This window comes from Odontesthes bonariensis, chromosome 2 (genome assembly GCF_027942865.1).
Source record: "Odontesthes bonariensis isolate fOdoBon6 chromosome 2, fOdoBon6.hap1, whole genome shotgun sequence".
Taxonomy (NCBI): Eukaryota; Metazoa; Chordata; class Actinopteri; order Atheriniformes; family Atherinopsidae; genus Odontesthes; species Odontesthes bonariensis.
Genome location: NC_134507.1, coordinates 23,543,523 through 23,558,894, shown reverse-complemented (window position 1 = coordinate 23,558,894; position 15,372 = coordinate 23,543,523). Strand labels below are relative to the sequence as shown.

General features: G+C 41.5%; 1 protein-coding gene across 3 annotated transcripts in view; it reads right to left on the bottom strand.

Moving 5' to 3' along the window:
- Positions 1-4,890, bottom strand: part of slc8a1b (solute carrier family 8 member 1b) — a 143,170-nt gene extending 138,280 nt beyond the window's left edge. For 2 of the 3 annotated variants that reach the window (XM_075479974.1, XM_075479992.1), the window contains exon 1: positions 4,364-4,890. The gene's annotated coding sequence lies outside the window, so the exon portion shown is untranslated. The remainder of the gene's footprint in view (positions 1-4,363) is intronic. The other variant, XM_075479983.1, reaches the window with a different exon arrangement.
- Positions 4,891-15,372: the final 10,482 nt, after the last annotated feature.

Sequence of the window (15,372 nt, the reverse complement as noted above, 5' to 3'; positions counted from 1 at the left end):
ATGCACACAATGATTTATAATCAAGCTGCTATATGCAGGAACCTTGTTATCCGCGAGTGAAAACACTTTTTAGGATTCCTACCTAAAATTATTTCATCCTGATGAATTATCATTTGCATTATTAAATGTCAAATATTCAGAGACATGGCCATAGAAAATTCTGAGATTCAGAGGTTGAAGCATTACGATTGGGTGACAAATAACCTGAAGAGAGGTTTGGACAGATGAAATGATCCGATTGACAGACACCTCAGAGGGTGAGGGGTGGAGGTGGCGGCAGTTGGGGTCCCATTTTTATCTATGAGTTAGTCTGACTGGAAATAAAACTCTGAAACTTGAATTTTATGGAGGACAGTTTTGAGTAATGGCTTGGAAAAACATTAACAAACAAAACAATAAATAAGGTCATGATCTTTATGAAAGACAATGTTCCATCTCTGATGTCCTACAATTTAAATCCTTTAGATAACCTCTGGGCCCCTTCGAAATAGGGGATGTGCTTTTAAAGTAAATAGTGCATAAAGTTATAGTACAAGTGATAGCATTCCCAGGCAGATTTTGCACTGTACCTATTTTTTTTTTTTTTTTTTAAAAAAGGTGTTCGACACTGAACTGTTGTCTTTGGCTTTACGTGTTTGTTTTTTTAGACATTATCAGCTCACAGTGCCAAGCACACTGCAGTTGAGCCTGGCAACAGTAAAGTATTGTTTTTATAAGTTGTTTGATAGTGACTGGCATACACCTCTGTACGTTACTGCCACTTGTGGTGGTACTAAAGCACTGCTACCAGGAATTTTTTGCCCAAATGTTCCTCAAATTATCACAAGGTGGGAGAGTCAACATGCCGTTTCCGTAGAGTATACCTATGTGTTGCTGATAATGTTGGCATAACACAGATTGTATAACAGCACACTTGGAAGGGGCGGAGGGAGGGAAGCATTACAGGTAGTGCTATGGACAATATGTGGGACTGAATGCAGTCCCACATATTGAAGGACCTGTAGTCACTTTATCCTGATATTATTTTTGCTTTTTACTGAGGTTTTCTTTGATTGTTTAAGTGCTAAAGGACCAATAAAGTATTTATCTATCCATCTATAATGACAGCATGCAAAGCAGCAACTGAACTGAAGAAGAACAGTGGCTTTATTGGTCACAGAATATTCATTAAAAAAAGAAGTTGCTTATGTTACACTTGATCTTGTTACAAAGTGTACAGGGTTAGGGTTTTTCTCTAATTTAGCAGCCAAATAAGTCTGCACAACTCTAAATAATTGTCCACATTTACCTCTGACAAAGACACCCCACATCTCATGTCTGAGATCGCACACACTTAGTTGCTCCCATTGTTTCTTTGTCCCTCCCACCAGTTACTGTATGTGAGCAGAAGAATCAAGGACATAAATGAGAAATTTTCAGAGTGGAAAGAAGAAAAAAAAAAAAAAAAAAAAAAACAATTACATGTGATGCTCGACACAGCTGCATCATCAAAACATAGTTTTGTAGCAGCCTATTGCTGTAATAACTCATTTCTGACAAGTATTAAATCTCTGCCTGACAGTATACATATACTTTTAATGCCATTTATAATGTGGGATTAAAATGGCACACCCCCTGTTGGATGTCACAGATGCCAAAATGGTTTGTGCAAAGGATAAACTTGTATATCCTCACTTATAGCACTTATAAGCCTTCTCTCCCCTTGATCCTCTCTCTTAGGTGCATTTTAGGAATAGAGTTTTCTCTTAAATATATCTGGCTGTGCATGATTTTGGGGTCAGAGGAAGGAAGATATGAGTTGAGCCTAAATTCAGCTTTTTGTTAAATCCAGACTTGAGGTTCAATATAAACTTTGAACGACCATTGTGTTTGTTCATCAATGTAATTAATACAGAAGAAGACCATTTAGTTTTACACCACAGCCTTTCATGGCCCTGGTGGCATAAGGCTGTGAAATCAGTAAATTAATCAAATCTGCCGTGACAGGGAACTCTTTCCAGTTTAAAAACAAAACAAAAAAGGGTTCAGTCTGACTCTGTTTAACATGAATATAAAACACATGACAAGTTTAAGCATTGCTTGGTTTTGCCAGGTGAGACAAGGCACTTCAGTCATTTCCACCTCTGAAACTGAAAAGGGCATATAGTAATGTAATATATAGTGCCCGGGTGAACCAAGGCTGTCGGTCTTCCAGATTATTGCCTTATTTGTTCACAATGCTTTCACTAAGATTAACATGACTGAATCCTTTGCATTTGTAGTCCATTTTACTAAACCATATATATGCACCTGAGAGAAGTTTTATCCCACGTCACAAAAAAAAAAAAAAAGTGAAATGCAGGAAAGTCGGTTGTGTTTGTGCTATTGTGTTAAACGCAACAAATCATTTGAAACAAGTATCGATCTGATAGCCTTTTGCCCTCTGAAGCGATTAAACCCAGTATTTCAATATTCTTTATGTAACGTACAGGTATATAAAAAATAAAACTTGCATCAGCTGGTTGTTATGTAGCAGTGCAGTTTCTTATCCATTTTCAATTTACTTTGCATCAGCAGGAGCATTAACCTCTCTTATCAGAGGATTATGTTTACTGTAAACAATAATGAACGGTCTGTTTTTGTACGAAGCAGCAGAACAGATCTGGTGTGTGGGAATAAAATCCGGATGGAAATAAGTTTAGAATGGTGTCATAATTTTGAGGGGGTGGGAGGTCTAGTAATCAAAGACCTAAAACACTCTTCAACTGAGCCATGTGTCTGAGCATTTTTCTCACCATCATAAAACCCATCCGTGTCTGCCATACGGTATTCTGACCTTTGACAAGTTTGAAAAAAAAAAAAAAAAAAAAAAAAAAAAAGTTTACCAATTGCACTGAAAATCCTATATATCACATACAGCGCTGTTCACCTACTCACCAGGATGAAGCTCAAGCTGCTCTCTGCCATTTGCTACAGACTTATTTACAACTGACCCAGCAGTTGTTACACTGCAGCGGCTACAAGTTTCAAAGTTGTGTGCCATTGTGTGTGCGATGCACTCAACCAAGTTAAGAACAGGCCTAAACCCAGCTCGATGCAGACCTACTACATCTGAATCTTACCTTAGGTGGAATAATTCTAGTTTTTAAATCCTAAAACACATTATGTAGAGTAAATCTGAACCGACGTAATGGTGATGCCTAAAATTAAGCATAATCACTGCATCAAAAGATTTAGCATTTCATTTTTTTCCCCCCATTGTCATGAATAAATATTTCATACTCCGCAGTGGATGTGCTACAGCTCTGTGTCATGCCCATAAAATACCAACTGAAATCAACTGGAAAAGAACTTCCTGAAAAGCCTGCCTGATGTGCCAAGCACTCCTAACAATACTAAGCTCTCTGTCATATCAGAGAAAGGAAAAGCTCCCGTCTGCCACCTCCAATATTATGTTTGCCAGATTTACAGGCAAAACTAAACTGATGTGAAGCTTTTCTGCTGCCAGATTTTTTTTTTTTTTTATTTCTTTATTTTTTTAAACTACATTTGGCAAACAGGTGCTGTTGGATCCAGAGATTTCAGACTGACCAGTTTCTAGTTTTCAAACCCATTCAGCTCCAGGTTTTCATCCAAACCCGCTCTGCACTGGCGCGCGGAGCACTCCACCATCCCAACCTGTACTGCACTATTCGGCGCAAAGGATGTGGGAGCTGCAGAACTGCGCAAATGTGCCTTTCAATGCGTATTCATCCTTTACAGATTTCCATAAGGGATCATTAAACCGGTACCGCGCACGTTTGCCACCCAACTTTCACACTGAACGCCTATAAAAAGGTGAGCTTGGTTATCTGAACGTGCTCTGAATCCCTAACTATCACTCCCCTATAAATAGAGGCAGGCGGTTTGACTTAAACATGCAAGGAAGGAAGAAATGAGCAGGGAATGAGGATGGTAATGAAGGGCGAAACACCCCTCAAGCATTAGGAAACAGCCTCTACTGTCCAGTCCGGCTGCTCATTTTAAAAGGAAAAACGCCTCCCATCGTAGGCTGCCCATTGATTTCTAAACCAATGGTCCACTCTCTGTATTTCTCCAAATCACAGAGGATGAAAAGCGCAGTGTGGAAAGCGTGGTGGGCGAGGATGGGATGAGGAAAGGTCTCCACGTCGCATCCAAACCTATCCGACGCATGGTGCTTCCAAGTCTCCATTTGGTGCTCCAAGAGAAGACACTACCCCCACTTGCATCCGATTCACACCACCTCCTTCTATACAAAAAATAAACTTGCTTGCACCAAACAATGCAGCGAAAAAAAGACAAGGACCCCCGCATTGATCACTATTATAATTAAAAGCACCAAGGAAACTGCAGAATGTCCTACCTTTTTCAATCGTACGACTATCCTCAATCCAGAGATGCCCGTCAGCACTACAGCTCTTTTTGTAATACTAGCAAGTAGAAGGAGTAGTAAGAGGAGGAGTGATAGAAGAGGTAAGCCAGTAGTGGAGAATAGTAATGGAGACGCAGAGAGCTCTTATACGCCAGCCAAGACGGCGTACCCACTGACCGAGACGCACAAAAGGAGGGGAGAGTAGTCCGGATTCCCATGCACAGACACTTTTTTATTTGTTGCTATTGTCTTCTGCGGTTGCCTACTTCTCGTTTCCATGCAGCGCGACCTGTGTGACCCGTATGATCGGATGACCGGAGCGGTGCTTCATCAGCAAACCCGCATTTGCTGAGACGAAGCGCGCAGCACAGCGGACCTCTTCCTCATTCTTCCCTTCCCTGTTTCCCCCCCTCGCTCCGTGAAAGCGCAAGAGAGAAAGAGAGCGAGAGTGTAGTGAGTGAGTGAGTGAGTGTCCGCGCGTGAGCAGGTCGCTCCTTCGTCTGTTCCCTTCAGCGACTGAGGATCAGCTCGCCCTCCGCCCTCCTCCTCCCTCTGCAGGGTGAGCGCGTGCCCCCCTCACTTCTCGGCTGTTGTGTGCCCCCCCCCCAGAAACACGTCCCATCACACTTTCTTGGCTTCATGTCTGCTCCTCTGTCCCGAAGAGTGTCTTACAGCCAAATGCATTATTATATGACCGACGTTATTCCTCTGATTGGTTGGCAGGTGGCCATTCATTTCTTAAATTGTGATATCAAAACTCTGATTCAGAATAAGGCTTGCTCTTGTTAAGCTGGGGACACATTCACAATGCAACCCAATGCTAAAAATAAAGATAATGAAAGGGCGTGTCACTCCTAATTTTAACACTCCAAAAGTTTAGCTCCAGGAGTCAGATGACCATGCAAAGACAAGTCTCCGGATTAATTCAGACAACCAAGAGCTGCAGCGACATTTATTTCAGGTTAACTTAAATCCATTCCAACAATGTACTCGAGCCCAATTCATAAGACATCCTAAGCTTAAAAACCATAGATAAAAATTTCAACTCAATTATCTGTTCTCATAGCCCTTTTCCTTGACCTAAATCATCTTGGGATTCAGGAAAGATGTGAAAGAGATTCATAGGAACTTAGGAAAAGCAGCAATACACCTTCACTGAGCTGTAATGTTGGTCTGTAGTAATGACACTACAGATGTTCAATACATTTTTTGCAAAAAGTGGTTTAGATACAGTACTTTGTTTAACACAGTTTTATGTTAAAAGTGGTGAAAAAGTCATAAAAGTGAAAGATATTGTCACTGGCTGCTCTCCACCTGTCCTAATAACTAATTACATGAATAGTTGCTTTTCTTTGAAGGTTGCAACTGCAAGGCAAAAAGACTATTCGAATGGACTCAAAGTATAGTTTTATAATTAACTACATCGACATAATGTTATGCTTAAGTAACACTAAAAAAAAAGAAAAAGAAGATCACATTGCATTGCAAATCTATTTTATGAATCCGGTCCCTGGTCTGTGTGTTGTAAAAATTCAGGTCTCCAGACATGATCTATTGTCTGTCCAGATGTGGCTAAATGTGCCAATATTTGACCAGAGCTGGCACAAAAAAAAAAAAGGGAAAACCTTGGCATATTTAAATAAAAACTTTAGTGGGCTGACTGGCATAAAATAAAACGATTCTGAAACATATCCGAGCATGTTGCTAATTAGCTTCCCCTAATTTTTGTTTTGTTGCAGTCCAGATTTTTGTAAACAAAGGTTTCTAACGGAGTGAAATTATCTGGAAGTATCAAAGTGGTTCACACGATAAGAGCTCATCAAATTCCCTAAATGCTAAGGTTTCCTTTGAGGGCAGTATCCATTAATAGAGGCTCGGAGCTATGGGTTTGCAGGCAAGGCATTAAATGGTCTGCAATCATTGAGCACCCTTTTTTTTTTAATCTTTTTTTTTTTTATCCTTGTCGAGGTACTACAAAACATTTTACATGTGTTTATCTGTGTAAACACAGTATTCAGTACTTTTTCTCTTAATTATTAAAACAGGGTGAAGAAGTTTGTCCAAAGACACCCGTGGGATTGAACTAGTTGGACTTCTGGTTGGAAGATGACCACCCTGAGCCACAGCTGACCAAAGGAAAGCTTGGGAAAAATTGTACCCAAGCTTTCCACTGACTTACTTCTTCAAAATGTGATCTTACCAACAGAGTTTCCAATCTTTTAATCTAGCTCAACTTTGCCCCTTATAAACTGCTAATTCAATAACTTACCAGATATCTTATTAAACTGTCTGCCCTTTCTCAAACGGTTTCCTCAGATTGTTCTGTTCAACAAACACTCTGGTGCATCTGATAAAAAAAAATAGGTGCTTGAATTCTGCCTATGTTGTCCCCTGTAGCAGGAGATACCCTGGAACAACGTCCATGAAAGAAAAAAAAAAAAAAGATAATGTACCACAATCATTCATGAGATTCGGCTTTTAGGAACAAACTCGCTGAGACAAAAAGTCAATTCATGTAACACACATCTGTGACCATCTAATATACTCCTGTTTAGGTACAACTGTGCTCTATGAGTTCATATTTTACCCCCTTTTTCAGTATTATAAGAGAACAGTTCTGTTCATTTATTTTCCACTTTATATAGCCAAAACAGAATAAAACCAAGTGTTGATGTTGAAATGAGATGCTCTTAGAACTGCAGTTGCCTTTTCTTAAGTTCTTAGAAATTATCCTATGCATCTTCCTTCAACCTCATACAACATAAAAGAAAGCTTTAAATCTAAAAACATAACTTTTGTGTTTTATGTTTAAAGATTTTATACATATTATAAAATTCCTTCTTAAAATGTCATTTGTAGAGAAAAAGTGTGTTTTTCTACCTTCAGAATTAATCTTGCTGATACTGTATTGGGTATACCAAGTCGAAAACAGACAGTGAGACTCACCCAGTCGGACAGCTCCTGACATACAAATGGAGAAAAAAAAGCAGTCAGAGAATTTCCCCAAAAGATAAATTTTGCAATGGAAAAACCCAAATCAGTAGCACAAGAAGGCAGACATGCAAGAAGAACTGCTTCAGCCACATGCCAGTGGTGTAGAGAGTCTAGTAAAACCTGCCTGAAAATTCACTCATTGTGAATGAAGAACAGCTAGGGTTGCAGGTGACAGGGTCATGTGACCTATGTGGAAAGGAGGGAAACTCGGGCTGTTTTCAGACTGTCTACTTCTTCACTCCCTCACCCACTACATAGTGTTTGCTACATAGCAGACTCATTAAAAGATGAAGGAAAACAGCTGTTAACATATCCTGGACACCATTTGGATATTACATTGCTTCATAATTATGTACCAGATGCTTGTAATTATCCCAGTCTCCCAAACATTTGATTACATTGACACAAGTGTTGCCATTTTTAGACAGGTAATACACACTGTTTTTTACATCCTCCACAACACAACGACACAAAACTTCTCACACAAGTTGATCTACATTATACATACTTTGACTTTAATTCATCCACTAACACAACCATGATGGAGATGAAAGAGTAAACGTATGATACACTGCAGGTCCATATTTTAAATGTATATTAATATGATAACAAAATTAAATTAAATTGAAAGAATTGGCTTACAAACATATTGAAATATTTTACAGAATATATCGTGGTGGTGTTTTAGTGAACATGAGGACGCGAATCACGGCACAATTTTCAGTGATTAAAACTATGCCATTTTTTAGCAGTCATCATTAGTGCGTAACACACTGCAGATAAACATGCCATCACACATGTGGATCCATGTTGAATAATGTGGGACTCCCTATAGTATTGATGAAAGTTACAGTTAAGACTTTGAACATTACAAAATGGCTGATTCGTGTTGATGTTGTAAACGAGTGGAATATCTGAACACAGTCTCAGTGCAGGCAAATACGGGTGCAGCATACATGTGGCAGTTTCATCATGCTAATGTGTCTCGTTGGTTCCCTCTCTGGCATCTCAGCTCCTCCTGGGGAGAATGTGATGGTGTAATGAGTGGAAGGCGACACCTTCATTTACTCACTTTAAGCTGTTCGGAGGCCCCACTTCTTCACGCTACAAGACAGAAGAATGATTTCAGGCTGTGGAAGGAGAGAGGACGTGAAGCAGCATATATTTGCATTATGAAACGCACCATGAGAATGAGAATTTCCTGAACACACGCACAGAACAAGGAGAGAGACCCTGAGGGTGGTAATACCTGAGGAAGACTGAAAAGAGGGGAAAGTGAGGCGGCACGCTAGCATATTAAAAATCACTCTGATACTGAATAAATAAGAAAGAGGCAACGCTGGCATAACCATTGAAGTATAAAGCAAGCATGTCAAATAGTGTCGACAACTGGAATTACACAGGCAAGCCAGGCATCAAAGAACTTGCTTCAGTTCATTCTTGGGAAGTTTGACAAAACTGACAATTCCTGGCTTAAAAGAGCTGGGGTGTCAGCAACGGGTGGCACAAACACACACTCAGTCCATAAGGTTACATGCACGTTTAAGTCGAGCTATGTTTACGGGTCAAAAGGGCCATTTAAATGTACTGCCATCCTTGTCCCAGTATGCACAGCAGGGGAATTGAGTTTTTGACTGACACTTATCGTACGGTACATGTAGATATCACTAAATCCACGTCTCATTAGTTACTTGAATGGTGAATTTTGTCAGATGACAATGCGCTTATCAAAATCTGGATTTTATTAGAGCAGAGTGAAAATCCCGAAATCCTCTGAGTTGACATGTGGTCTTCACGGGCTGTAGTGTAGCAGTAGTCAAACCCATATTGTATTATCTGACACATTTTGCTGTCTGACAAAGAAACAGAAAAAATGTGAATTCCAGATTTATTGGGAATTTGGCAGTAATAATATACTTACACTCTACTGTTTTTACATAAAAAATGAAAGGGAAAAATGGCATTTTGGAACATGTGCGAAGTGAAATGAAATTCCTCATATCATTATCTAATCCAACGCAAGCTCGCCACAATATTTAAAAATTTAGGTTGTGGTCAGACTATCACAATTACTGAGTTTTCTCTGTAGAACATCAGCTATGACTATGATGCTGAAGAAAGTCCTGTTTTCTGGAAGAGCAGCTAATTTGGCGGTCCAGCATGATTGCGTTTAGACAATCATTGAACCAGAGGCTTTACTACAAAGAAACAATCTGGCATTGGTTTAAGGGGTTTAGATCCTACGTGGTTTTCAACAGAGACCTGAAGTAGACACAAGTAGACACATTTTGGACATTATGTAACCTCAGTGCAGGAACATGTAACAAAAACTAGGTTTCTGAAAGAAATATGTCTATATTGTGCCTGACAATGACATTAAGAGCAGGGGCCCGTTGCACAAAAGTAGGATTTAGACATCCAGGATGAGTTACTTAGCCAGGTTCAAGGAATCCAAAACATGGGCGCCCGGGCTTAGTTGGTTGCACAAAGGCCAATCCAGGATGAGCAGACGGATTCATTAAGCCAGGTGAAAGCGATCCTGGATAAGTGCTGCACACGGCTTTCTTAAATAGACCCCACGATCGATCATAGATTCACTGATTCACCATGGCAACAAGGGCGGCGTATTTCTCCCCAGCGGAGCAATAATTATTAATGGAAGCATATGAAGAGGTGACGGAGAAAATAAAACAAAAAGGAAATACTGCCACAGTTAAAAAACAAAGGGAGCAAGCGTGGCAAACCATTACTGACCGCCTGAATGCGTAAGTAGTGCACAAATACACACTCACCACTCCACTGAAATTATCACAATTAGGCAGTGTTCGAACTACGGGGGACTCGGGTATCCGAGACCCCCTGAAACTGACACGAGACTCCCCCGAAAACATGATTTGGGAAATGTTGAGGGGTCTCTAAAATATTGGCAAAATGTGATTTCCCCTAATGAGTTATGATTGCAGACGCGATGCGTGTGGAGCCTGTGTGCGTAATTGGCATAAAGCTGTGCTGTCCGCCGCGTATGATTCTGTATAGCTTCTCATGTGTTTTCGAGATCCGTGCTCTGAGTCAAGCGCAAGCAAGCAACCAAAATGGACATGGCAGCAACTTTTTATTAAGAATGTGCCTGCCCACACAATGCCTGTACTGTTTTAGCAGTGAAAAAAAAACGCAATTAAAGGACTTGCAAGCATCTTCATCTTCCTTCCCTGGGCATAGAAGACTCTGTGACATAAAGGAGGAGTTCTATAGGATTGCAGGTAAGAATTTTTTTTTTTAAAAATTACAGTTACAATTACAATGTTAACATTCAGAGTAAGTTACTCATTGCATCGTATTATGACATTTGGCCTACTGAAGGCACGCTTTCAGTGTCTGAACCACCTGAGAGTCAGCCCAGACAGGGCATGTGATATCATTGTGGCCTGTGCTGTCCTCCACAATGTGGCCTGCCTGAGAAAGGAGAGGGCCCCCAGAGTGCCAGCTCTCATAGACTGGGACAATCCTGCCATCTTCCCAGATGACGACTGTGGTCGGCTGGTCAGAGACCAATATGTGTTAAATTATTTCAATTAATATGCATGTTGATTTAAGTTGGGCCTGCAATGGCAGAGGAATTTTTGTTAGGTTTTTGTGCTGTATAGGCAAGGCAATTTTATTTGTATAGCCCATTTTTACAAACAGTTTGTCTCAAACTGCATGCTTTGATTCTGTGCTTTTTGTCTTGTAGAGCACTGTGTGACTTCAGTTTTGAAAGGAGCTGATGGTTTACTTGCTTTGATTCATCCTTGTTCAATAAAGGAACATCATGGTACTCTCTAATGTGTATTTATATTTATATGGTGATGTACTTTATGTGTAGTCTGTGGGAAACTAAATTATCTAGTGGTTCATCTAAAATCATCAGTTATCTAAAATGATTGTAATTAATGATCACAAATGTTTCAATAATGATAGTGGGTATAGTTAAATGTTTTAACAATATGTTCTAGGCAGTGGAATAAATATTGGTTTCCACTTGTGGCGACCACTGACTGAGATAAGGAATGAGATTAAATAGATCCTGGAACTTAGCCTGGTCTGGAGCAGGCTAGCTTCACAGAATAAATCTCCATGGTAACTTACGTCTGAACATATCCCACTTCCCTTATCCTACTTTTGTGCAACCGGATCACAGATAAGTTGATCCAGGATAGCCATATCCCGGCTTAATCACTTATCCTACTTTTGTGCAACGGGCCCCTGGTTTACTATCAAAGTTTTATGCACCCAACAAACAAACAAAAACACAGCTTGGCAGTGACAGTATTAGGGAGAGCAGCTCGGATGAGTTTAATGACAGGAAATATCAATCTAGACAGGAGTATTGATTCTGATGATTAAAAACTGGAAACTAACAGGCACATGACAAACTTTTATGCATATTTGAGCCTCACAGGCATCAAAAAGACCAAGAAAGGACAATCGTCAGGAAAAATATCCAGTGGGAATCAATTTGTGGTGTGGTGAGAACCAGCCAAGAACTGAGCTGGTGTGCTGTTCTCTAATGTTGTGTTATAGCACTGCAAAGTTTGCCATACTCTTTGATCACATCAAACAGTAATACAAAAAAAGCGTTGTTGTTTACTAGTGGGATACTAAACAGGACCAAAAACAGAATCTTATACACAAGGATCAGCTGAAAGGCTATTAGTCATTGCCATATCACACACTGTTTAACCAAGCAAAAACATGCTTCACAATGCCAGAGACATGGGAGCAGAATGGTAAACCAAGAGAGAAATAAGAGACAGAATATTTCATTAAAAAGATTAAGAGTGTCCAGTTCCTGTCTGTCAGGCTCCATCACTCTGGGTCCCACGGTCATATTCACCAGTGAATGAGACACACAGTAGAAGTGGCTGCACAGAGTGAACCTCTATCTGCTATCTATTACATGCAATTCTGGCTCCTAAATACTATCTAGAACTCCATAAATGATCTGGTTACAGAATCCCCTTATGTAAAATTGTCAGGTTGTGGTGTGAAGGTAGGACACGGATGCGGACTTACAAAAACAAGGAAGATTTATTAACAAAAAACAAAGTAACAACATAAAACGCGGCAGAGCCGGAGAAAAACGGAGCTATAAACAAAACAAAAGAACGTGGCATGGAATAAATACTTTTCTTAGAAAATCGTGGAATTCATGGGACGTAGGAACCTTAGCGTGGATTTTGAAACTGACATTAAACAAGGAACCAACAAACAGACAGGGGAGACCGGAAACTAAATAGGGAGTGAGAGTGATTGGGGAGTGAGTGCAGCTGAGGGAAAAAACACAGGTGAAGTGAGTGAACTAATAAACAGAGTGCAGGAAAACTAAAGCATGACAAAAAACCTAAATCTGGACTGAAAACAAACATAACCTAAACATGAAACTAAAAACGTGAGTCCATGGGTGTGACAGAGCCCCCCCCTCAAGGGGTGGATCCCAGACAACCCTTAAGAAATCCGAGGGTGGGAGGGAGGGGCTCGAAGCCCGTCAGGCTGGGGACCAGAAACGGGTATGTGGTACCGGCTTCGGGCAGCAGGAGGCAGTGGTCTGGCGGACGCCCAGACCGCAGACGGCCTAGCAGGAACAGGCGGTGGTCTGGCGGACGCCCAGACGGCATAGCAGGAACCGGCGGTGGTCTGGTTGGCCCCCAGACTTCCGTTGGCGCGGTGGCAGCAGGCGGTGGTCTGGTTGGCACCCAGACTTCCCTCTGCGTGGCGGCAGGAGGAGCCGGGGACAGTCCCACGGTCGGCCGGACCTCCCTTCAAGGGATGGATCCCAGACATCCCCAAAGTCTGGGGGTGGGAGGGAGGGGCTCGAACCGGTGAGTCCATGGGATGGGGCCCCATGGGCTCTGAGGCTTTGTCGGGCTCTGCCGTCTCGTGGTCAGGCCCAGAGGCCTCTTGGTCGGGTTCGGGGTCAGGCCCGGAGGCCTCTTGGTCGGGTTCGGGGTCAGGCCCGGAGGCCTCTATAGCTGGGGCCAGCTCGGGGAACGGCTGGAGCCGGGGCCAGCTCGGGGAACGGCTGAGTCTCTGGTGACTGTGGCTGCTGCTGGGTCCTGGGACTGCGAAGCTGAGGGGCAGCTGTACAGCGCGGCTACCTGGTGTGGCGCCAAACCAAAAATGTCCAGGGTTGCTGCGCGCCGCACGCTCATGACCTCCGCCCAGATGTCCGACACCTCCGGCAAATGCTGGAGGACCTGTTTCTGTAAAAAGAAGTGCACTAGATCATTAGCCTCGTTGAGATGTTTCCAGGAGTTGCTGTCACGGGCCAAGCAGCACCAGAATTTCGTGACCAGTCTCCAAAAAGTGCCTTCATCCGCCGCGTCCATTTCAGGTTGGTTCCTTCTGTCAGGTTGTGGTGTGAAGGTAGGACACGGATGCGGACTTACAAAAACAAGGAAGATTTATTAACAAAAAACAAAGTAACAACATAAAACGCGGCAGAGCCGGAGAAAAACGGAGCTATAAACAAAACAAAAGAACGTGGCATGGAATAAATACTTATCTTAGAAAATCGTGGAACTCATGGGACGTAGGAACCTTAGCGTGGATTTTGAAACTGACATTAAACAAGGAACCAACAAACAGACAGGGGAGACCGGAAACTAAATAGGGAGTGAGAGTGATTGGGGAGTGAGTGCAGCTGAGGGAAAAAACACAGGTGAAGTGAGTGAACTAATAAACAGAGTGCAGGGAAACTAAAGCATGACAAAAAACCTAAATCTGGACTGAAAACAAACATAACCTAAACATGAAACTGAAAACGTGAGTCCATGGGTGTGACAAAAATGAGTAGAGCACACAGTTGTGTTTAGTGTTACAGTCAAATCACGGCTAACTTTATTATAGCTTCGAAAAAACCTCTCTGTTAATTCTACTGTTCACAGTGGAAAAGAGAAACCACTCCCCCGTGTTGCAAAAAATGACATGCCGGTGGGAAATAACTGGGTTTTGGAAAAACTGTTCAAAATGACTTCTAATTCTTTTGAATTTTTGCATTTAGGTCTCATGAGTTAAATTAAATTTATTTGTAACTTTTTTCAAACACACAACTCCACAACATATTGTGTATGCACTTTTTCCCCATACAGCTTCACAACAAACAATCTATTCCTAAACCTAACCAAGTTGTTTTTGTTCCTAAACCTAACAGAGAGACAATTATGCCTTGACTAAAACAGACAACAACGAAACATGAAAACAGTGAAGTGAATAAGAAAAGCTGTCCCACGGTGGTCTCAAACTCGTGTCTCGTGTTTGTGATTCTCATGACTTTCCACCACCAGCTGCCGACACCTCAGGAGAGATTAGTTCTTGAGAAAACTCTCCAGACACTGGTGAGTTTCACAATTCATGACAAAAACACACAATATACAAATGAGAAACTGGGGAGCGTTCAAATTTACGGACAGGGTTACATTAAGACACAACAACAAACAGGTTTGGGCAGAGCATAACAGAATAGCAGCTGGAGGCTCTGAGCTAATTAATACAGTGGCAGGTGTAAAACTAATAGGACAGAGGGAAGGTTACACAACTGAGGAGCAAAGGGCAAAGTACATGTCAGAGGCATTAAAAATAAAAAAAATGTTAAAAAGTCAGAGGAACTGAAAAGCTGGTTATGGATATTAGAGAGCCTGATCCACCAAATAGAGAATTGTCAGACTAAATTATAGACAGGGAGGCTTATAAGTACATAAAAAGTCAAAAGGAACCTTCTACTGGACCCGAAGGGACCAATTGTTGATGATCCCGAAAGATGACAAGCCAAGATGCCAATTCTGCCTGCCGGTACAGACTGCTCACGAGCTGATTCCCTTGAGACTCAGCAGGGTGATGGTGGCGTTTTGCAAAAAATGCTGTGAATCTAACAAATGGTGTTTTAAAGACCAGAAAACAGGATGGCTTTGGTTGTTAAGATGTAGTCTCTAACTGATAGTTACATTTGTTCAGTGAGTTATTTCAAGTCA